The sequence below is a fragment of the Hyperolius riggenbachi genome, chromosome 3 (assembly GCF_040937935.1).
Source record: "Hyperolius riggenbachi isolate aHypRig1 chromosome 3, aHypRig1.pri, whole genome shotgun sequence".
Classification (NCBI taxonomy): Eukaryota; Metazoa; Chordata; class Amphibia; order Anura; family Hyperoliidae; genus Hyperolius; species Hyperolius riggenbachi.
The window spans coordinates 44,001,604-44,024,720 of NC_090648.1; the positions used below are offsets into that span (position 1 = coordinate 44,001,604).

The 23,117-nt window shown below is 48.0% G+C and overlaps 1 protein-coding gene across 4 annotated transcripts in view; it reads left to right on the forward strand.

Moving 5' to 3' along the window:
• The window catches only part of LOC137562574 (NXPE family member 3-like), a 176,383-nt gene that overhangs the window by 17,293 nt on the left and 135,973 nt on the right, over positions 1-23,117 (forward strand). Inside the window, exon 1 of one of the 4 annotated variants that reach the window (XM_068274057.1) lies at positions 1,623-1,707. The exons of 2 other annotated variants lie outside the window; for them this stretch is intronic. The gene's annotated coding sequence lies outside the window, so the exon portion shown is untranslated. Of the gene's footprint in view, positions 1-1,622; positions 1,708-23,117 lie in introns of those variants that run through there. One more of the 4 variants, XM_068274059.1, reaches the window with a different exon arrangement.

Genomic DNA, 23,117 nt, shown 5'->3' on the forward strand with positions numbered 1-23,117 from the left:
GTTTATTTATCTATTTTTACCAAACGGATCTGGATGGCAGCCGTATTCATGCCTGATGCAAATGGACCGGATCCGGATCGGAACCGGTCCGGATCCGGTCCGTTTGCATCCCAGAACGCAAGTGTGAACGGGGCCTTATAGAGGAATAACCGCCTCATTCTCCTGCAGAGTATCTGCACATTCTTACATGTACTCACAGTCACATTGCCTAAGTCTATGACTAAAGAGAATAAATATGGCAGTCTCCATATCCTTCTCACTTCAGTTGTCTTTTAAAATTCCTAAGCGTTGGCAGTTAAGAGACGAATTTTGTTACATACTTTCAATCAATAAGATTGTAATATGCAAATTAGAGGAGTCGAAGTCGAGGAGTCGGTGAATTTTTGTACCGACTCCACAGCCCTGCAGAAATCTGTGACACACAAGTGCCTAGCAAAATGTGACTCTGTGAGGGAAAGGCAGGTCTGAGCATTGCATTTCAATAAAAAAAAACGCATTATTTATTTCTGGACTGGGTCAAAATGGAGCAGTAGCGTTCGGCTGCTATAGTGCGATGTTTTCCCTGCTCTCTGTAGATGCCGCCCCTCCAACCTGTGCTATAAGTGAGGCAGGTTTTCAGTGTTCTGGCCTGCCCTGAACTAATGCCTGGTACACACGATGACATTTTCCCATCAGATCGATGAATCAATCGATAAATTACAGCATGTCCAATCTGCTCATGATCGAGAAAGGGATCGATTTTGGGAAGTACTGATCTGAAGATCAGCAGAACGGACATACCAGAAATTATCAAACAACCCATCAATCTGATGGGAAAATTGCAATGCCTGCATACCTGAGAGGTTGTGGGGGCTGTGATACTGCAGGCCAGGCTACCCAGGGCCGGGCCGAGGCATAGGCTGGAGAGGCTACAGCCTCAGGGCGCAGTGTAGGAGGGGGCGCACAATTCATTCAGTTGTCATTACTTATTGTGTATGAAGCAGAAAAAAAATAAGAAAAGGGGATACATAGCAGTGACTGCAAGCCAGATAACTAGATATTAAGGTGTTGGGGAGGTTGTGGGCCCTGTGGCGCCTCTTAGTCTAATATCAATCAGTGTGTGACGGCTGGGGTGGGAGGGATGGAGGGGTGCACTTTGGTGTCTCAGCCTTGGGTGCTGGAAGACCTTGTCCCTGCTCTGAGGCTACCTGACACAGAAAAGCCTGCTTTGCCTCCAATCCACCACCAAAATAAACAAACCAGCACAGTGTGACACTCACACAGTCCACTCTCCACCTCCCGCCCCCGCCACCTCCCCCCATCCAGGTGACAGGCTTTCTCCTCAGTATAAGGGAGGGCTGCGAATTCTCCAATTCTCCGAATTCTCCGTCTGCTCCTCAGCCCTCTACAAAACAAAACATCCTCCTCCCCTCCACGCTGGCCAGGACTTGCAAAAGTTCAGCATGAGAGAGCCCATCCCCCCTCCCTGGCACTCACAGTCAGCAAGAGTCTCTGACAGACCTGCAGACCGCGCACAGGCTCAGACTGCACTCAGCACTGCTTCCCCTGCACCCGACCTCCTGAAGCTGCCCGGAGTGCTGTGCAATGATCAGCACTTTCCATTTGAAGTTCGGGCTGCTCTCCTCCGCCTCAATATAAGCAAGCTGCCAGGCACTAACAACGCTGCAGAGTAGTGATGGGTCGTTCGCGAACGAGCTGGCTCTAAAGGTGACCACACACCATACAATTTTTTAAATATCTGTTCAATTTAAGAATTGCAATCAATTTTTTCTGACTGATTGTAACATTTGGCTGGATAGTGTAGTGGTGCTCAAATACCCCTTTTTAAAATTCGAGTTTGGTCGAATTCGAATAGTAAATTATTCGAGGTCAGTCGAATATTCGAGTCGAATAAATTTTACTATTCGATTCGACCTCGGACTTCGAGCTCACTATTCGAGTCGGTATTCGAGCTCATTATTCGAGCTGACTATTCGAATTGGCCTTAAATAGCTTCCCAACACTTGTTTTGAGGGTGAATGATGCAAGAAACATATTTTTTTCCAAGTAACAACAGCAAGTGATTATGTGGGGATGTTCCTTTAAAAAAAAAAAGGTGAAAAGAGAAGTTGTGTCCAGAATTTTGTTCAGTACTGTATATACTTCTTCTTCTTCTTCTTCTTCTTTATCTTCTATATCTTCTTCTTCTTCTTCTATATCTTCTTCTTCTTCTTCTATATTGTCTTCTTCTTCTTCTTCTTCATCTTCTTCTTCTTCATCTTCTTCATCTTCATCTTCTTCATCTTCTTCTTCATCTTCTTCATCTTCATCTTCATCTTCTTCATCTTCTTCATCTTCATCTTCTTCTTCATCTTCATCTTCTTCTTCTTCTTCATCTTCTTCTTCTTCTTCTTCTTCTTCTTCTTCTTCTTCTTCTTCTTCTTCTTCTTCTTCTTCATCTTCTTCTTCTTCTTCTTCATCATCTTCTTCTTCTTCTTCTTCTTCTTCTTCTTCATCTTCTTCTTCTTCATCTTCTTCATCTTCATCTTCTTCATCTTCTTCTTCTTCATCTTCTTCATCTTCTTCTTCATCTTCATCTTCTTCATCTTCTTCATCTTCTTCTTCTTCTTCTTCTTCTTCTTCTTCTTCTTCTTCTTCTTCTTCTTCATCTTCTTCTTCTTCTTCTTCATCTTCTTCTTCTTCTTCTTCTTCTTCTTCTTCATCTTCTTCTTCTTCATCTTCATCTTCTTCTTCTTCTTCATCTTCTTCTTCTTCTTCTTCATCTTCTTCTTCTTCTTGTTCTTCTTCTTCATCTTCTTCTTCTTCTTCTTCTTCTTCATCATCTTCTTCTTCTTCTTCTTCTTCTTCTTCTTCTTCTTCTTCTTCTTCTTCTTCTTCTTCTTCTTCTTCTTCATCTTCTTCTTCTTCATCTTCTTCTTCTTCATCTTCTCCTATATCGTCTTCTTCTTCTTCACTTATTTCTCTTTTCATTTTTTTTTTTTAAAGAAATGCAGCTATTTTTGAGCGTAACAACAAATAGCTGGTGGCGCACGCATGTTGGAAGCGCCATTGTATGTGCTCCCTGGCAGTGGAAACACACAGACAGCAGGAGGTAAATTCAGCAGCAGGAGGAGGAGGATGAGTGTGTGGCAGCATGCAGTCAATGAGGCAGGCAGCGTGACATAATAGCCCTGGTACCTAGCGGTGATACCAGGGCTGTAAATAAACACAACAGGAGGTCCCAGACAGCGGTCGTGCAGCCCACATTGTGTCCAATACACAACTGGGACAACACAGTTTTCAACCCGGGCACCTCAGAAAAATTAAACCTTTTTTTGTAATGGTTTTGTAGTTTTGGTTTTACAACCAATTACACAGATATATAGCTATTTTTTGACGTAATAGCTGGTGGCAGAGTGGCAGCAGAAGGTAAATCTGTGTACCCTGGCGGTGGGAAACACAGACAGACAGCAGCAGCAGCAGGAGGAGGAATGGAGGAGTAATTATGTGAGCAGCTATTGTTTGACGTAATAGCTGGTGGCAGTGTGGCAGCAGAAGGTAATTCTGTGTACCCTGGCAGTGGGAAACACAGACAGACAGCAGCAGCAGGAGTAATGGAGGAGTAGTGTGAGTGTGGCAGCAGGTAGACAGCGTGACATAATAGCCCTGGTACCTAGCGGTGATACCAGGCCGTAAATAAACACAACAGGAGGTCCCAGACAGCGGTCGTGCAGCCCACATTGTGTCCAATACACAACTGGGACAACACAGTTTTCAACCCGGGCACCTCAGAAAAATTAAACCTTTTTTTGTAATGGTTTTGTAGTTTTGGTTTTACAACCAATTACACAGATATATAGCTATTTTTTGACGTAATAGCTGGTGGCAGAGTGGCAGCAGAAGGTAAATCTGTGTACCCTGGCGGTGGGAAACACAGACAGACAGCAGCAGCAGGAGTAATGGAGGAGTAGTGTGAGTGTGGCAGCAGGTAGACAGCGTGACATAATAGCCCTGGTACCTAGCGGTGATACCAGGCCGTAAATAAACACAACAGGAGGTCCCAGACAGCGGTCGTGCAGCCCACATTGTGTCCAATACACAACTGGGACAACACAGTTTTCAACCCGGGCACCTCAGAAAAATTAAACCTTTTTTTGTAATGGTTTTGTAGTTTTGGTTTTACAACCAATTACACAGATATATAGCTATTTTTTGACGTAATAGCTGGTGGCAGAGTGGCAGCAGAAGGTAAATCTGTGTACCCTGGCGGTGGGAAACACAGACAGACAGCAGCAGCAGCACACAGCAGCCCACTGTAGGTGTAAAATGTGTGGCTGCAGGCGACGTAATAGTCAAAGTGAACCAGGCTGGCTTAGTGAGCAGGAGCCAGGAGGTGGTAAAGGGTGGTAAGGCACATTAACGATGGTTCTTAGCCAGTTCATGTCCCCCTCTCGCCGACAACAGGGGCCAGGAACTCGCCTTCCACCCACGCCTGGTTCATCTTGAGAAACGTCAGTCTGTCCACAGACTTGTGAGACAGACGTGAGCGTTTCTCGGTGACCACGCCACCAGCTGCACTGAAGCAGCGCTCGGACAGCACGCTGGAAGGGGGGCAGGACAGCACTTCCAGGGCGTACTGCGCCAGCTCGCTCCAGATCTCCAGGCGCTTGACCCAATACTCCATGGGATCAACAGGGGCATCGCTGTCAAGCCCGCTGTAGGACCCCATGTAGTCAGCCACCATGCGGGTCAGGCGCTGGCTGTGACCGGTGGAGGATGCTGCTGCATGCACCTCCTCTCTAGTCACTGCTGCCGGAGCCTCTACAGTCCTGTAGAGCTCGTGGCTGAGAGACAGCAGGTCTGTGGGGCGCTTGCTGCTGGATGCAGGCACCTGCTGCTGCCTCTGTGCTGGCTGCTGGACAGTGGGGGTGGAAGGCTGGGGGAAGGCTTCCTCCAAGCGCTCAACAAGGGCCTGCTGCAAGCTCCTTATTTGTTGCGCTGGGTCTCCTCCTGCAGGCGGCAGGAACTGGCTCAACTTCCCCTTGAGGCGTGGGTCCAACATCATGCTGATCCAGATGTCCTCCCTCTGCTTCATCTGGATCACCCTGGGGTCTCTGCGCAGGCACGTCAGCATGTGCGCTGCCATTGGGAAGAGGCGGGCCACGTCTGCTGGCACATCGACGGCAGTGCTGCTGTCCTCATCCTCCTCCTCTGCCTCGTCAGCCTCATCCTCTCTCCACCCCCGCACCAACTCAGCTGCACTGTGCTGCTCCCCCTCATCAGCAGCAAGGTCAGGGACCTCCACCAAGTCCTCCTCCTCCTCCCCCTCAGAGGTGGACTGTGCAGCTGCTTGCCGCTCCTGCTGGTCCAAGGCTGCCGCTCCCTGTTCCAGCAAAGCATCGAGGGCCCTGTTCAGCAGACAAACCAGGGGCACCCACTCGCAGACCATAGCATGGTCCCTGCTCACCATGTTAGTGGCCTGCAGAAAGGGAGCCAGCACTAAGCACACCTGCTGCATGTGCCTCCAGTCATCATCGGGGACGATGGACGGGATGTTGCTGGTCTTGTCCCTTCTCTGAGCGGCGGAAACAGTGGCCAGGGCAAGGTACTGTTTGACAGCGCGCTTCTGTTCAACCAGACGCTCCAACATCGCCAGGGTGGAGTTCCAGCGAGTCGGAACGTCAAGGATCAGCCGATGGCGTGGCAGATCCAGCTCCTTTTGCACGTCTTCCAGGCTCGCACAGGCTGCAGCCGAGCGCCGGAAGTGACGCACAACGTTCCTTGCCGTTTCCAGCAGTTCGCCCATCCCCTGGTAGGTGCGCAAGAACTTCTGCACTACCAGGTTCAGCACGTGGGCAAGACAAGGGATGTGGGTCAGGTTTCCCCTGTCTATTGCGGCAACCAGATTGGCCCCATTGTCGGCCACCACCTCTCCGACTCTGAGGCCTCTGGGGGTCAGCCAAATCCTCTCCTGCTCCTGGAGTTTGGCCAACACATGGGTTGCCGTCAGCTTGGTCTTCCCAAGGCTGACCAAGTGCAGCAGCGCTTGGCAGTGGCGGGCCTTCACGCTGCTGCTGAGGCGGGGGGTTTGGCCAGGTGTGCCGGAGGATGGCAGAGGATCGGAGGAACCTGCTGCAGTTCCCCTGACCCTGCGGGGTGGCACCACCCACTGTGTTGCTGCTGCTGCTGTGCCCGCTGCTGCTCTCCCATCCTCACCCCCTTCCACCAAGCTGACCCAGTGGACAGTGAAGGACAGGTAGCGGCCTGTCCCGAAGCGGCTGCTCCAGGAGTCCATGGTGACGTGGACCCTTTCACCAACCGCGTGCTCCAGCCCTCGCTCCACATTGGCCATCACAAAGCGGTGCAGTGCAGGAATGGCCTTGCGGGAGAAAAAGTGTCTGCTGGGGAGCTGCCAGTCTGGGGCTGCGCAAGCAAGCAGCGCACGAATGTCGCTCCCCTCCTGCACGAGCGTGTACGGCAGGAGTTGGGAGCACATGGCCCGTGCCAGCAAGCCGTTCAGCTGCCGCACGCGACGGCTGCTGGGAGGCAGAGCCCTAACCACCCCCTGGAAGGACTCGCTCAAAAGGCTCTGGCGTGGCCTTTTGCTGGCACGGGAATCAGCAGACACAGCGGAGGAGGCCACTGAGGACTGGCTGCCAGAACAGGCCTCAGTGTCGGCGGCAGGAGTTGCAGAGGGGGGAGGAGCAGTGCGTTTCCGCACTCCTGCTGGTGCTGCTGGAGGAGCAGGAGGGCGGGTGGCTGCTGTTGCTGCTGCTGCTGAAGGCTGTGCAGTGATGGGTGTGGTGCCACTGCCAGCACCAGATGCCTTCAGCCTCTGGAACTCCTGATGCTGGTGGAAATGTTTCGCAGCAAGGTGGTTGATGAGCGAGCTGGTGCAGAACTTTAAGGGGTCTGCACCTCTGCTCAACTTCCGCTGACAGTGGTTGCAAGTGGCGTACTTGCTGTACACTGTGGGCATGGTGAAAAAGCGCCAGATTGGTGACAGAAACATCCCCCTACGGCATGGAAGCGCTGCTGCCTGTCTCCCTGTGGTGGTTGGGGGTGGGGCTTGGGGGGCTTGGGTGCGGCTGGTGGTGGTACTGGCAGATGCTGCTGCTGCTGAGCCTGAGACACCAGCAGGCTGTGGGACCTGCCTACTGCTGCTGCCAATGCTTGCAATGATGCGCCTCCTTGCAAGGCCCACAAGAGCATCCTCCTCCTCCTCCTCCTCAGAGCTGCTGAGGACGACATCCCCTGGAGGTGGTGGCACCCAGTCTCTGTCTGTCACCGGGTCATCAACATCCTCCCCCTCCTGAAACATGTCCTGCTGGGATGAGGACCCCCCAAACTCCTCTCCTGATGCATGGATGGGCTGCTTGACTGTCGCCACAGTCTTGCTGTCCAATCCCTCATCCCCCAAAGTGCCCATCAGCATCTCCTCCTCAAGATCGCCAACAACAGCAGACAATTTACTCATGATGCCTGGGGTCAAAAGACTGCTGAATGACAGGTCGGCGAGTGACGGTGAACTGGCCTCCTCCCCAGACCCTGCTGGGCGGCTGCTGCGAACAGGGGTGGTGGTGGTGGTGGTGAGGGTGGAGGCCTCAGATGCAGAGCTGATGGCGGGCTGCTCATCCTCCGTCATGAGTTGCACCACAGTGTCTGCATGCTTTTCCTCAATGGGACGTTTCCGACCCGGCTGGAGGAAAATCGGAGCAGGTGCTACACGCTGCTGCTGCTGTGTCTCTGCAGCGTGAGTTGCAGATGCTCCTGCTGGGCGGCGCCCAAGGCGTCCACGGCCAGTGGCTATGGGAGGAATGTTAGCCACTGACGCTGCTGCTGCTGCTGCGGAACTGTGCATGGTGGCGCGCCCGCGCCCGCGGCTTGCCACAATGCTGCTCCCTCTCCTCCTGATTCCCTTGCTGCCCTTCCCCTTGCCCAAACCGCGCTGGCTGCCACTTCCAGACATCTTCGATGTTTTGGGCGTATAGACAAAAGTTTTTTAAAAGGGCGGGTGAAAAGTGGGGTACTTTAATGGAGTGGGTTGGTGGGTGAGGTGACTGAGTGAGTGTCCCTAGTACAGTAAGTAAGTAGTAACAGTCAGGAAGTACAACTAGCAGTTACAATAATCAGTAATCACAAGTAAATTTAGTGTGTGTACACTACAGACAGTGAGTGCACGCAAGCGCAAACACGCGCAGGAGCTAGCCTATGAACAGTGACTGAGTGAGTGTCCCTAGTACAGTAAGTAAGTAAGTAAGTAGTAACAGTCAGTAAGTACAACTAACTAATTACAATAATCAATCAGTTATCAGAAGGAAATAGAGTGTGTGTAGTGTGTACACAGACAGTGAGTGCACACACGCAGGAGCTAGTAGCCTATGAACAGTGACTGAGTGTCCTAGACTCCTAGTACAGTAAGTAGTAACAGTAAGTACAACTAACTAATTACAATAATCAATCAGTTATCAGAAGGAAATAGAGTGTGTGTAGTGTGTACACAGACAGTGAGTGCACACACGCAGGAGCTAGTAGCCTATGAACAGTGACTGAGTGTCCTAGACTCCTAGTACAGTAAGTAGTAACAGTAAGTACAACTAACTAATTACAATAATCAATCAGTTATCAGAAGGAAATAGAGTGTGTGTAGTGTGTACACAGACAGTGAGTGCACACACGCAGGAGCTAGTAGCCTATGAACAGTGACTGAGTGTCCTAGACTCCTAGTACAGTAAGTAGTAACAGTGAGTACAACTAACTAATTACAATATTCAATTACAATAATCAATCAGTTATCAGAACTTGGAAATAGAGTGTGTGTAGTGTGTACACAGACAGTGAGTGCACACACGCAGGAGCAGCTAGTAGCCTATGAACAGTGACAGTGAGTGTCCTAGTACAGTTACAGTATATAACTACAATACTAATACAATCAGTAGTAAAGGACAGCAGAAATACTGGTATAGAATAGAGAGAAATAAACAGAGGACAGGAGGACAGCTGCCCACACAGGCAGGCCCTGAGGCCTAAAGCTGTAAGCCTGCAGCAGCTGGCCTGTCTCTATGTAACACAAAAGCCTACTAACTAAAATACAATGTCTAACTAACTAACAACAATATAGGTGTGTATAGGAGGTGTATGTGAGCAAAAACGCTAGGTAAATGACCACAATAAAGCTCTTGCTAAGCCAAAGCACAAAGGAGCAACTCTCTCTCTATGCAAGTCTCAGGCAAGGACGGAGAAACGTAACATGGTGGCCGCTATTTATAGGGTAGGGGCTGGCCAGGGTCCCCCTCTGTGATTGGCTGCCGTCAGAGGGCCTGGGAGCCCTCTGATTGGCTCTAAGGACATCAATCTGGGCTATGACGCTATTCGAGCTCGGTACCGAGCTCGAATAGCGCCGTTTGCTCGAATAGCTCGAATAGTGAATGGGCTATTCGAGTGTACGCGAATAGCCCATTCGAATAGCTACAGCTATTCGGAGCTCGAATACCGAGCTCGAATAGCTGGAAAAGAGCTCGAATATTCGAGCTACTCGAATATTCGAGCTCTGCTGAGCACCACTGGGATAGTGTACTGGTTTGAGGGCTCTGCCTTTGACATGGGAGACATGGGTTCGAATCCTGGCTCGGTCAAGTTACCTATTCAGTAAGGAGTTCAAGGCAAGACTCCCTAACACTGCAGGGTGGCCTCTTGAGCGTGTCCCAGTGGCTGCAGCTCTTGAGCGCTTTGAGTCCAACAGGAGAAAACGCTATACAAATGTTCAGATTATTATTATTATTATTATTTCAAAAATCGGACCAATGTACCACACACCTATGTTAAAGAGAATCTGTATTGTTAAAATCGCACAAAAGTAAACATACCAGTGCGTTAGGGGACATCTCCTATTACCCTCTGTCACAATTTTGCCGCTCCTCGCCGCATTAAAGTGGTTAAAAACAGTTTTAAAAAGTTTGTTTATAAACAAACAAAATGGCCACCAAAACAGGAAGTAGGTTGATGTACAGTATGTCCACACATAGAAAATACATCCATACACAAGCAGGCTGTATACACCCTTCCTTTTGTATCTCAAGAGATCATTGTGTGTTTCTTTCCCCCTTCTGCTCTCATGCACTGAAGTTTCAGGCTGCTCTTTTCTTCCTGCAAACAGCTTTGCCCTTGTCTGTAATTCCTCAGTATGTGAAAGCCCAGCCAGCTCAGCTTTATCCAGCTTGTAAAAGATAAGAGAGAAGAGAGAAGCTGCTCTAATCTAAATAATACACAGGCAGTGTGCAGAGAGGGGCCTGGAGGGGGAAGATGCATCACAGAACCCCAACACTGAAGAACTTGGCAGCCTTCCAGACACAGACCGACAAGTCTGACAAGAGAGAGAGAAGTTGATTTATTACAGAGATGGTGATAGTAGAACGTGCTGCAGTAAGCCAGAACACATTAGAGTAGCTTTTGGAACTTGTAGGATGATAAAAAACAGGATGCAATTTTTGTTACGGAGTCTCTTTAAATTTTTTCCCCAATTTTGATAAAAATGATTGGAAACTCTGAGAAAATTGCTAGGGTGTGTATATTAATAAATTGGCAATCTATCACACACCATACAATCTTTAGAAAGATTGAAGAAAAATATCTGGCATTCCGGATCAATAAAAATCGAAGAAAACGGGAAATCTGATCGGATTTTTCAGTCGAAAGAAAAAAAAGCTTTCGATTTTTTTCAGGAGATCTGATCGTTTTTATCGAATTGCCGTAAAATCGGATCATTTTATTGTATCGTGTGTGGCCACTGTAAGAGCCGGCTCTTTGCTGCGAACGACAAGAGCCGGTTCTCAGTTTCAAAAGAGCCGATGCCTCAGCCGCCCCACACAGCCCCGCTTTGGTCTGTAGTAAAGGGCGCTGAGGCATGCTGGGAGATGTAGTCCTCCTCTCGCAGCTTGTAGGAGTGTATGGAGCAGAGCAGTAGCAGGAGTGATTGCACCAGTCAGAGAAGCAGTCTGGAGTTGTCATGGAGACGGGGGCGGGGCTTTTACTCCGATTCCGAATAGTGTCTAGTGATATTTAATGAATAGCCGATTGAGAGCTCTTTAATGGGAGCCGATTCAGAAGAGCCGATTCTCTGAGAAGAGCCGGAATTCCCATCACTACTGCAGAGTGCAGACTACAGGAAGTAGTGTTGTCCGGATCATGAACGATCTTTCGTGAGTCGAATCATCAAAATGAGTGATTCGGATCACAAAGTGGGCGGGGCCAGGAGCGACACGCCCCCTCTCTCAGCGGGGTCCTGGAAGCAGAGCAGAGATGGATCGCTCTGTTGGAGGGGAGCCAGCCTTGCAGGGACAGGTAGATGAGAGAGAGGGGACATCGGTGCCACTGCCAGATATGTGTAGAGCACACATACTGGCTATAATGTGTTGCTCATTATAGGCTGTCTGTTCGGTAGTTGTGCAGTGAACAAATGGGAAACTTTTGGCTCAGAAGCACAGCTAAGTAACTTTGTAGATAGCGTGCTGGGCTAGAAGGGCAGGCACTGTGATTGCAGGGCAATATGATCCTCCTGCACTGCTCTAAACAGCTGCACCTCACTTCTTGGAATGCTTTCTTTCACTGTGCGACGTTTGCATTCAGAGTATACAGATGAACATATAGGTGAAATACATGCAAAGCATATGAGTGCAACACGTGGGTATTGTGTGCAAACAAACATTTCTGCTCCCTGCTCGTCCCTCCTCCCTTCTCTGTCCACTCCCTGTCCTCTGTCCATCTTCTCCCCTTTTCTGTGTGTCCACCCCCCTCCCCTTCTCTGTCCACCGCAGGGAAAGACCTGTCCTGATATTCATTTCACCCCCGAATGCTTCCATAGTAAAATGATCCGAGATTCGGATCAAAGATCCGGATCTTTTCAATGATCCGATTCGAATCATCCGGATCATTGAAAAGATCCGAACTTCGCATCTCTACAGACTACAGGAAGTAGTGTTGTCCGGATCATGAACGATCTTTTGTGAGTCGAATCATCAAAATGAGTGATTCGGATCACAAAGTGGGCGGGGCCAGGAGCGACACGCCCCCTTCTCTCAGCGGGCAGCGGGGTCCTGGAAGCAGAGCAGAGATGGATCGCTCTGTTGGAGGGGAGCCAGCCTTGCAGGGACAGGTAGATCAGAGAGAGGGGACATCGGTGCCACTGCCAGATATATGTAGAGCACACATACTGGCTATAACGTGCTGCTGATTATAGGCTGTCTGTTCCGTAGTTGTGCACAGTGAACAAATGGGAAACTTTTGGCTCAGAAGCACAGCTCAGTAACTTTGTAGATAGCATGCTGGGCTAGAAGGGCAGGCGCTGTGATTGCAGCGCAATATGATCCTCCTGCAATGCTCTAAACAGCTGCACTTCACTTCTGGGAATGCTTTGGGGAATGCTTTCTTTCACTGTGAGATGTTTGCATGTAAATTATACAGATGAACATATAGGTGAAATATATGTAAAGCATATGGTTGCAGCATGTGGGTATTGTGTGCAAACAAACATTTCTGCTCTCTGCTCGTCCCTCCTCCCTTCTCTGTCCACTCCCTGCCCTCTGTCCATCTTCTCCCCTTCTCTGTGTGTCCACCCCCCTCCCCTTCTCTGTCCACCGCAGGGAAAGACCTGTCCTGCTATTCATTTCACCCCCGAATGCTTCCATAGTAAAATGATCCGAGATTCAGATGAAAGATCCGGATATTTTCAATGATCCGATTCGAATCATCCGAATCATTGAAAAGATCCGAACTTCGCATCTCTAGTGCACATGTCCTTCCTTGATGACAGCGAGGACCACGTTTTTTTCCCCAAAACTACTGCTTGTGATGCTACTACCCAGAGGGCAGTGCGCACAGCTAATTAATATACTGCCGCGGGTCTAGCTCTTGAGGGGGCGTGGCTTAGCTTTTAAAGGTGCAATTCCAGCAAAATGCTGGATTTATATCAGAATATACAGGGTTTTGCCCCTATAAATGGGGTATAGGCTATCTGCTGACAATGAGTTTTTTTTACCTTACAGTACCTCTTTAAGGAATGAAGAGATAAGCTAACTCTCTCATTGTGTGGTGGTAAGTTTTCTCTTGCCCTATTATCTCCAGCGTGATCTTAGTGAATTGAGGCCAATGCATTACAGCTTTTGCCTCTGATATTTAACATGAAAAGTAGGAAAAGGTTTACACAGCTACTTAGACATGATTTGCACATTGTCATTTTAGAACACTTAGTTTTATCGCGTTCCTTTAACATACGTAGCTGATATTTTGGTGTCAATGGCATGTATCCCGGCTTTGCTATTAAACGCTAAAGTCGGCACAAAATTAAGTGAAAATAATCCAAAAATTATGCAAAATTACAGATGGATTACACAAAATCAATTGAATGTCTAAATTGTAGTTATGCATTGCTGTAATTGGAAAATTTTGTGTAACTAATTAGCAGATTACGATGATAAGTGCTAATGATGTTGTATGGTGCACACTGATGAATGTTATATTTTGGATAAACATGCTACATCATTATTGTGTGAAGGAAATTTCTGCTTAAAGTGACTCTGTAACAAAAATTGCATCCTGTTTTCTACCATCCTACAAGTTCCTAAACCTATTCTAATGTGTTCTGGCTTACTGCAGCACTTTGTACTATGACAGTCTCTGTAATAAATCAATGAATCTTTCCCCTGTCAGACTTGTCAGCCTGTGTCTGGAAGGCTGCCAACTCTTCTGTGCTGGTCTGTTCCTCTATGCACACTCCAGTGTGTGTTTTATTTACATAAGCCAGCAGCTTCTCTGCTATCTTATCAGTGATAGAAGAGAGCTGGATAAAAATCCTCCTCTGTTAGGCTGTGAAAGTAGCTGGTCTGTCACACACTGAGGAATTACAAACACAGGCACAGGCAGAGCTGTCTGCAGGAAGCCTGTAATGTTCAGTGCATGAGAGAAGAAGGGGACAGAAGGTAAACACACAAATGATCTTTTGAGATTCAAAAGGAATGCTGTATACAGCCTGCTTGTGTATGGATGTATTTTCTATGTGTGGACATATTGTACATCAATCTACTTCCTGTTTTGGTGGCCATTTTGTTTGTTTATAAACAAACTTTTAAAAACTGTTTTTGACTACTTTTAATGCGGCGAGGAGCGGCGAAATTGTGGCAGAGGGTAATAGGAGATGTCCCCTAACGCACTGGTATGTTTACTTTTGTGCGATTTTAACAATACAGATTCTCTTTAAAGAGGAACTCCAGCCTAAACACACATACAGTCATTAAGTTACATTAGTTATGTTAATTAAAATAGATAGGTAATATAATCTCTTACCCACCCTGTTTTAAAAAAGAACAGGCAAATGTTTGTGATTTCATGAGGGCAGCCATCTTTTTGGTTGAAAGGAGGTGACAGGGAGCATGAGACACAGTTCCAACAGTCCTGTGTGCTGCTCACCCCTCTCAGTTGCTAGGCAACGTGAATAACAACATAGGAAATCCCATCATGCTTTGCTCAGCATTAGGGGAAAAAAGCCCGGGCAGTTTTCTTTGATGGGGTGGAGCTTAGCTAAAAATGTGACTTCTATAAGAAAAACAAAGTTCTGATGCTGTGAAACTGTTAAAGAAACACCAAGCCTTTTCAGTGCTGCTGAGTCGATTTTTAGTCTGGAGGTTCACTTTAAATATAATCTATGAAGTGGTTGCTGTGGAAAATACCTATCTTACCAAATCTTATATGTCTATATGTCTGTTTGTACAATATTAAGGGTTCCTTTCCACTGCAAACCGCGCTATATGGAAACAAGCCGTTAGGGTAGTATTTTTTTCTTCAAGGAGAGACGGCTCACTGCTGGTAGGTTTCTGTACATTTGACTCCGCCCACAGTGTCTGATGTAGCAGCTACATCCAATAGGCTAAAATGGTAAAGATCGAATTTTTGCAAATCTTACCTTGTGCAAATTGAAGCAGTTTTGGAACCAGTTTTGCACCAGCCGTAGTGATGATCCTAATTTGCAATTACTATTACTAATTACTACTACTACTAAATTTGCATACTTTTTTGTATTTACAGCCATACATAATTCAATGAATTGTGCGGAATTTATTTGTAATTTCAATGAAATTATGTAAAATTTCATGTAATTTTGTGATGATTTTAGAGGTTAAAAGAAACGTTCCCATACATGCTATAATTGCCAAACAAAATGTCTACATATGTTAAGGAGAATAGTGGCAAAAAGACCTTGTAGTTTTGGGGAAAATCGATTTTAAAAATGCACAGGAAAAATGTTTTTTAAACCCAGAAAAATTACAATTTAAAAACTATTTTTCTTTGTATTTTCAAAACAGGTTTTCTCAAAAACTACATGGTGACTACAAGGTAATTTTGGCAACGATAGCATGTATGGGGTCTTTGCTATTAACCACTAAAGTTGGCACGAAATTAAAGGGAATCTGAAGTGAAAATAAACGTATGAAATAATAAATTGTATGTGTAGTACTGCTAAGAAATAGAGCATTAATAGCAAAGAAACAAGTCATTTGTTGTTTCCAGTACAGGAAGAGTTTAGAAACTTCAGTCAGATAAGGTTAAGTTCAAAGGGTCATAGCTCTGCAAACCACACTCCGTATTTTACTATAAAGGTCCGTACACACGCCGGACTGGAGGCAACGACGGGTCTGTCGTCACCTCCCGCTGGGCGGGTTTTCAGCAGACAGTCCGGCGTGTGTACAATCTGTCGGAGGACTGATAAGGCTGTTTCTGAGCGATCCGCCGGGTGGATCGCTCAGAAACAGCCGTATCAGTCCGCAAACAGACCGTGCACACGTCGGACTGTCACTGGAACGCCCACCCAGCGGGAGGTGACGACGGACCCGTCGTTGCCTGCAGTCAGGCGTGTGTACGGACCTTAAGACAGAGCAAACTGCAAATATGACAACAAGACGCAATGCTATAAAAAACGCTATATAACTGAAAATAAAAACATGAGGCTCTTTTCTTCGCTACCAATGTTCTAGTATTTTTCTGTACTACACATACAATTCATTATATCATAAGGTTATTTCGCTTCAGTGTCACTTTAAGTGAAAAAGTGAAACTGAATTTTGCATTCAACTGCGAATTACGACGCAAAATTACAGTTATGCGAAATGTGTGCTCATCACTATCCAACTGTGGATTCGTAATGTCCCACTTTCAAGCTGCCTACATTCAGGGCCAGTCTTAAGGTGGCCAAACATGGTACAATTTTTCATTTTTATTCGATTAGATAATTTAGTTCGATTACTCCGTTAGATCGAATATAAAGATTTTTCCAGCATGTCCGATCAGATTTTTCTCGAAAAAACGGGATAATCGTTCAAATTTCTTGAACGAAAAAATAAAGGTGGCCATACATGGTACAATTTTTCAATTAGATAATTTAGTTCGATTATTCTGTTAGATTGAATATAAAGAGTTTTCCAGCATGTCCGATCATTTTTCCCGAAAAAACGGGATAATCGTTCAGATTTCTTGATCGAAAAAAAAAATATTTTCAACTTTCATTCAATTCGATCATTTAGATCGAATAAACGGGAAAATCGAACGTTTTTATTGTATTGTGTGTGGGCACCTTTAGGTTTCACAAGCCCTGAATACATCCGTTTGCTGCACGCATTGAATAGGCTGCGGTGTGTCGTCAGGATGTTGCGGTGCGACGCTGAGTAGCGACGGTAGTAATTAATTAACCTGATGGGAAAACGCAGATTCCCGACGATAAAGTGCTCCCGAGTGTGTCGTACCGCAACGCATCGAGACGCAGCGTCGGGTGTGAAAGGTAAAATGAAAGTCTATGGACTTTCATTTTACCTTGGTCAACGCAAAGTTTCGACTTTGCATTGAAACACTGAAAAAGGGCTCCAGTGTGAAAGAGCCCTTAGCCCAGTGGCGTAGCTAGAGACTCAGTGGTCCCATAGCAAAATTTTCATGGGGTCTTAAGATCTAGGCACTCTTGAGCAATGCCTCCTGCCCCTACTCAATGGATATGAGTTTGACTGGGCAATTTCCATTTCCATGCAATGTATACTGCATATAGTCCATGGGCACTACGACAAAGTCAGAAGAGGGTAGAGAGAAATAGGAAAGGTAATAGTGAACACATCAAGTAGCATCTGGGCCACCTCATCTCTAGGGCCCCATAGCAGTTGCTAGAGATGGCCCGAATGGTTCGCATGCAAACTTAATCACGCGAACATCCCCTCGTTCACGTTCGTGATCAAATGCAAACTTTGTGCGAGTTTGACCCGCCCCCTATACTACATCATTGGGCTAAACTTTGACCCTCTACATCACAGTCAGCAGACACATGGTAGCCAATTGGGCTGCACTCCCTCCTGGAGCTCCCCCCCCCTTATATAAAGCAGCAGCATCAGCCATGTTCTCACTCTGTGTGCTGCAGCAGGGCTGTTTCTTGGGCAGTGTGGGCAGGGCGACCGCCCTGGGCGCAGACTGGCAAGAAGAAGAAGGGAGGCGCAGGCAGAAGGACATAATCGCTAGGGAGCTGGTGACACGGGGTGCAGCCAAATGAAACAAGAAAGAAGATTACCAGTCCTATCACCTTCCTTGACTCCTCCTTGGCTGCCTGCATCCAACATCAAGTCATCATCACGTCAGCACCGTGTGATGACACCTGATGCCCTGTAGCGGTACTGCAGGCTGTCAGTGCGCAGCGCCCATAGAGGAGTCAGCTTTCTTGGCTCTCTTTGCCTGTGTGTTCTCCTGGTCCCTGCTTCCTCCTGGATGAGTGGCTAGTTGCTAGTAAGTAGGCAGATCTACTTGTGAACTGTGGCTGTGTGACTGTCCCTAAAGAGTAAGGGTTCGCGAGTCCACAGGGTGGGGGGGGCGCAATTTTCACACACTCGTCCTGGGTGCAATTTAGCCTAGAAACTGCCCTGTGCTGCAGTATTAGTGAAAGAAGGGAGAGACATTGGAGAGATAAGGAAAGCGATAGTTAGGAGGTCTGTTAGCTTGATCCTTGCTGATATTTGTTGCTAAAAAGCACCCCAAAACAGCTCTTTTGAGAGCTAATGTTCTTGTGATGTGTTTTTTTTTTGTGTGGTACACTGACACTTGCATATACAGCCCTGTCTGTCGCAGCTGGCCCTTGCTAATTGCTATACTGTGCCAGGCCCAGCACATTCAGTGCCTACCTTTTCACTGCACCTGTGTGTGTGACAGTTGTACATTTGTAATACCAGTCCATGCATACCTGTTCATGTTCACTGCACCTGTGTGACAGCACGCAGTGTTATATACCAGTCACTGCATACCTGTTCGCGGTACCTGTGGGTGTGATAGCTGCACATTGTATTGATACCAGTCCGTGCATACCTGTTCACTGCACCTGTGTGACAGCACGCAGTTTTATATACCAGTGAATGCAATAATATTTTTTTCTGGTGAGTGTACATGCCTGCCTAATTTTTGTGGCTGCACTGCGGCTGCAACAACAAAACAAAAGGCATGTACATGTGTCATTTCCCCTTTGTGATCGTTACCTTGCCGTGGTGAAGGGGCTTGCGTATCACAATGACCGGCTATATGTGTTGGGGAGCACACCGAAGAGAATAAGGTTGTTGCTAGTTGCTTCATTGTGGACAGACCAAATTCGATCAGCTGGACAGTCACTGTTGTTCTGTCATTGAGCTACCTCAGCCTGGTGACCATATGGGCACGGCCGTCACTACGCAAACAGCTGTGTGCGGTGCGTTACACAGTGAGTTTGGTCTGTCAGTGTGAAGCAGTACACTAATTACACTAACTGATTGCTGAGTACACACGCAAGATGTTTTAAAGCACTTTATGCCTCCAATTTAGCAATGCATTGTGATTTCTGCCCTTAAAACCCTGCTCTGCATCAAATCCGTAATTTTCCCCGGGACTTTTGGCGGTCTGGGAGGGGGGACCCCACGTCGTTTTTTTTTTATATTTCCCACACTCAGAACGAAGTAAGTAAAACTCTTCCCACTTGGGGGAATCTATGAAAATAATACACTATTGTTACCTGTGCAAAAAAAACTGACATTTTCCGCATTTAAAAGACATTTTCGCCCTTGATACTTAAAAATCGATTTTCTCAAAAACTATAAGGTCTTTTTGAAAAAAAATTTTTTCCTCTTATTCCCACTGATCCCCTTAATATACCCTGGGAATTTGGTGTTCCTAAACTTTAAGCAGGCTTTGCTATTAACCGTTAAATTCGGCGGGTTTTTAAATGTTTACATTTTTCCTTTGAAACTTTAACATCGATTTTCTCAAAAACTATAAGGTCTTTTTGAAAAAAAAATTTTTCCTCTTATTCCTCCTGATCTCCTTAATATATTCTCCAAATTTGAGGCTCTTAGCATTTAAGGGGGCTTTGCTATTAACCCTTAAAGTCGGCGGCTTTTTTATAGTATACGGAGCGTTACGGTTTAACGCGAAATTACGGTAGCGTTTAATGCGAAATTACGGCATGATACGACTGTAATGCGAAAATTACGCGAAAATTACGCTTACGCGAAATTTCGCGAAATCCTTCTTCATTACGATTATGTACTTACGGCCATAATCGTAATTACACTAATTACGCGAAATTTCGCAAAATCGTAATTAGGTCATTACGCTCATCTCTACGCACAGCAGCGTTTTAAGGGCAGAAATCACATTGCATGCTAAATTGGAGGTCTAAAGTACTTTAATTGATTGTATACATCAATCAGGTAGTGTAATTAGTGTACTGCTTCACACTGACACATCAAACTCACTGTGTAATGCACTTCACACCAGGGATGCTCAGCAGAGCTCGAATATTCGAGTAGCTCGAATATTCGAGCTCTTTTTCAGCTATTCGAGCTCGGTATTCGAGCTCGAATAGCTGCAGCTATTCGAATGGGCTATTCGAGTGAACTTGAATAGCCCATTCACTATTCGAGCTATTCGAGCAAACAGTGGTATTCGAGCTTGAATACTGAGTTTGAATAGCGTCATAGCCCAGATTGATGTCCTTAGAGCCAATCAGAGGGCTCCCAGGCCCTCTGACAGCAGCCAATCACAGAGGGGGACCCTGGCCAGCCCCTACCCTATAAATAGCGGCCGCCATGTTAGGTTTTTCCGTCCTTGCTTGAGACTTGTACAGAGAGAGATCTGCTCCTTTGTGCTTTGGCTTAGCAAGTGCTCTATTGTGGTCAATCACCTAGCGTTTTTGCTCACATACACCTGCTATACACACCTATATTGTTGTTAGCTAGATGGTATTGTATTTTAGTTAGTAGCTTGTGTGTTACATAGAGACAGCTGCTGCTGCAGGCAAGCTTACAGCTTTAGGCCTCAGGGCCTTTCCTGTGTGGGCAGCTGTCCTCCTGTCCTCTGTTTATTTCTCATCTATACCTGTGTTTGTACGGTGTATTCTACCCTGTCTTGTCCTTTACTAGTACTGATTATTGTATTTTGTAGTTGTACTGTACTAGGGACACTCACTGTCACTGTTCATAGCTCCTGCGGGTGTGTGTGTGTGCACTGTCTGTAGTGTACAGTACACACACTCTATTTCCTTCTACTGAATCTGATTACTACTGATTATTGTATTTTCTAGTTGTACTAGTGTACTAGGGGACACACTCACTGTTCACTGTTCATACTCACTGATCACTGATTATTGTATTTTGTATTTGTACTGTACTAGTAATCACTTAGCGATCTAATCACTTAGTGATTAGTGTCACCTCACCCACCAACCCACTCCATTAAAGTACCCCACTTTTTCACCCGCCCTTTTAAAAAACTTTTTTGTTTACGCCAAAAACATCCAAGATGTCTGGAAGTGGCAGCCAGTGCGGTTTGGGCAAGGGGAAGGGCAGCAAGGGAATCAGGAGGAGAGGGAGCAGCATTGTGGCAAGCCGCGCCACCATGCACAGTTCCGCAGCAGCATCAGCTGCGTCAGTGGCTAACATTCCTCCTATAGCCACTGGCCATGGACGCCTTGGGCGCCCAGCAGGACCATCTGCAACTCATGCTGCAGAGACACAGCAGCAGCAGCGTGTAGTACCTGCTCCTATTTTCCTCCAGCCGGGTCGGAAACGTCCCATTGAGGAAAAGGATGCAGCCACTGTGATGCAACTGATGACGGAGGATGAGCAGCCCGCCATCAGCTCTGCATCCGAGGCCTCCACCCTCACCACCACCACCACCCCTGTTCGCAGCAGCCGCCCAGCAGGGCCTGGGGAGGAGGCCAGTTCACCGTCACAAGTTGGTGACCTGTCATTCAGCAGTATTTTGACCCCAGGCATCATTAGGGAATTGTCTGCTGTTGTCGATTTTGAGGAGGAGATGCTGGTGGGCACTTTGGGGGAGGAGGGATTGGACAGCAAGACTGTGGCGACAGTCAAGCAGCCCATCCATGCATCAGGAGAGGAGTTTGGGGGGTCATCATCCCAGCAGGACATGTTTCAGGAGGGGGAGGATGATGATGATGACAGGGTGACGGACAAAGACTGGGTGCCACCAGCTCGTGGGGATGTCATCATCAGCAGCTCTGAGGAGGAGGAGGAGGAGGATGCGCTTGTGGGCCTTGCAAGGAGGCGCATCATTGCAAGCATTTGCAGCAGTAGGCAGGTCCCACAGCCTGCTGGTGTCTCAGGCTCAGCAGCAGCAGCAGCAGCAGCATCTGCCAGTACCACCACCAGCCGCACCCAAGCCCCCCCCCCCCCCCCCCAACCACCACAGGGAGACAGGCAGCAGCGGCTCCAGTCCATAGGGGGGCTTTCACGTCACCAATCTGGCAATTTTTCAACATGCCCACAGTTGACAGCAAGTACGCCACTTGCAACCAATGTCAGCGGAAGCTGAGCAGAGGTGCAGACCCCTTAAAGTACAGCACCACCTCTCTTCTGAACCATCTTGCTGCTAAACATTACCACCAGCATGTGGAGTTCAAGAGGCTGAAGGCATCTGGCGCTGGCAGTGGCACCACACCCACCACTGCACAGCCTTCAGCAGCAACAGCAGCCACCCGCCCTCCTGCTCCTCCAGCACCACAAGCAGGAGTGCGGAAACGCACTGCTCCTCCCCCCTCTGCAACTCCTGCCGCCGACACTGAGACCTGTTCTGGCAGCCAATCCTCAGTGGCCTCCTCTGCTGTCTCCGCTGATTCCCGTGCTAGCAAAAGGCGATGCCAGAGCCTTTTGAGCGAGTCCTTCCAGGGGGTGGTTAGGGCTCTGCCTCCCAGCAGCCATCGCGTGCGGCAGCTGAACGGCTTGCTGGCACGGGCCATGTGCTCCCAACTCCTGCCGTACACGCTCGTGCAGGAGGGGAGCAACATGCGTGCGCTGCTTGCTTGTGCAGCCTCAGACTGGCAGCTCCTCAGCAGACACTTCTTCGCCCGCAAGGTCATGCCTGCACTGCACCGCTTTGTGATGGCCAATGTGGAGCGAGGGCTGGAGCACGCGGTTGGTGAAAGGGTCCACGTCACCATGGACTCCTGGAGCAGCCGCTTCGGGACAGGCCGCTACCTGTCCTTCACTGTCCACTGGGTCAGCTTGGTGGAAGGGGGTGAGGATGGGAGAGCAGCAGCGGGCACAGCAGCAGCAGCAACACAGTGGGTGGTGCCACCCAGCAGGGTCAGTGGAACTGCAGCAGGTTCCTCCGATCCTCTGCCATCCTCCGGCACACCTGGCCAAACCCCCTGCCTCAGCAGCAGCGTGAAGCCACGCCACTGCCAAGCGCTGCTGCAGTTGGTCAGCCTTGGGAAGACCAAACTGACGGCAACCCATGTGTTGACCAAACTCCAGGAGCAGGAGAGGAGTTGGCTGACGCCCAGAGGCCTCAGAGTCGGAGAGGTGGTGGCCGACAATGGGGCCAATCTGGTTGCCGCAATCGGCAGGGGAAACCTGACCCACATTCCCTGTCTTGCCCACGTGCTGAACCTGGTGGTGCAGAAGTTCTTGCGCACCTACCAGGGGATGGACGAACTGCTGGAAACGGCAAGGAATGTTGTGCGTCACTTCCGGCACTCGCCTGCAGCCTCTGCGAGCCTGGAAGACGTGCAAAAGGAGCTGGAGCTTCCACGCCATCGGCTGATCCTTGACGTTCCAACTCCACCCTGGCGATGTTGGAGC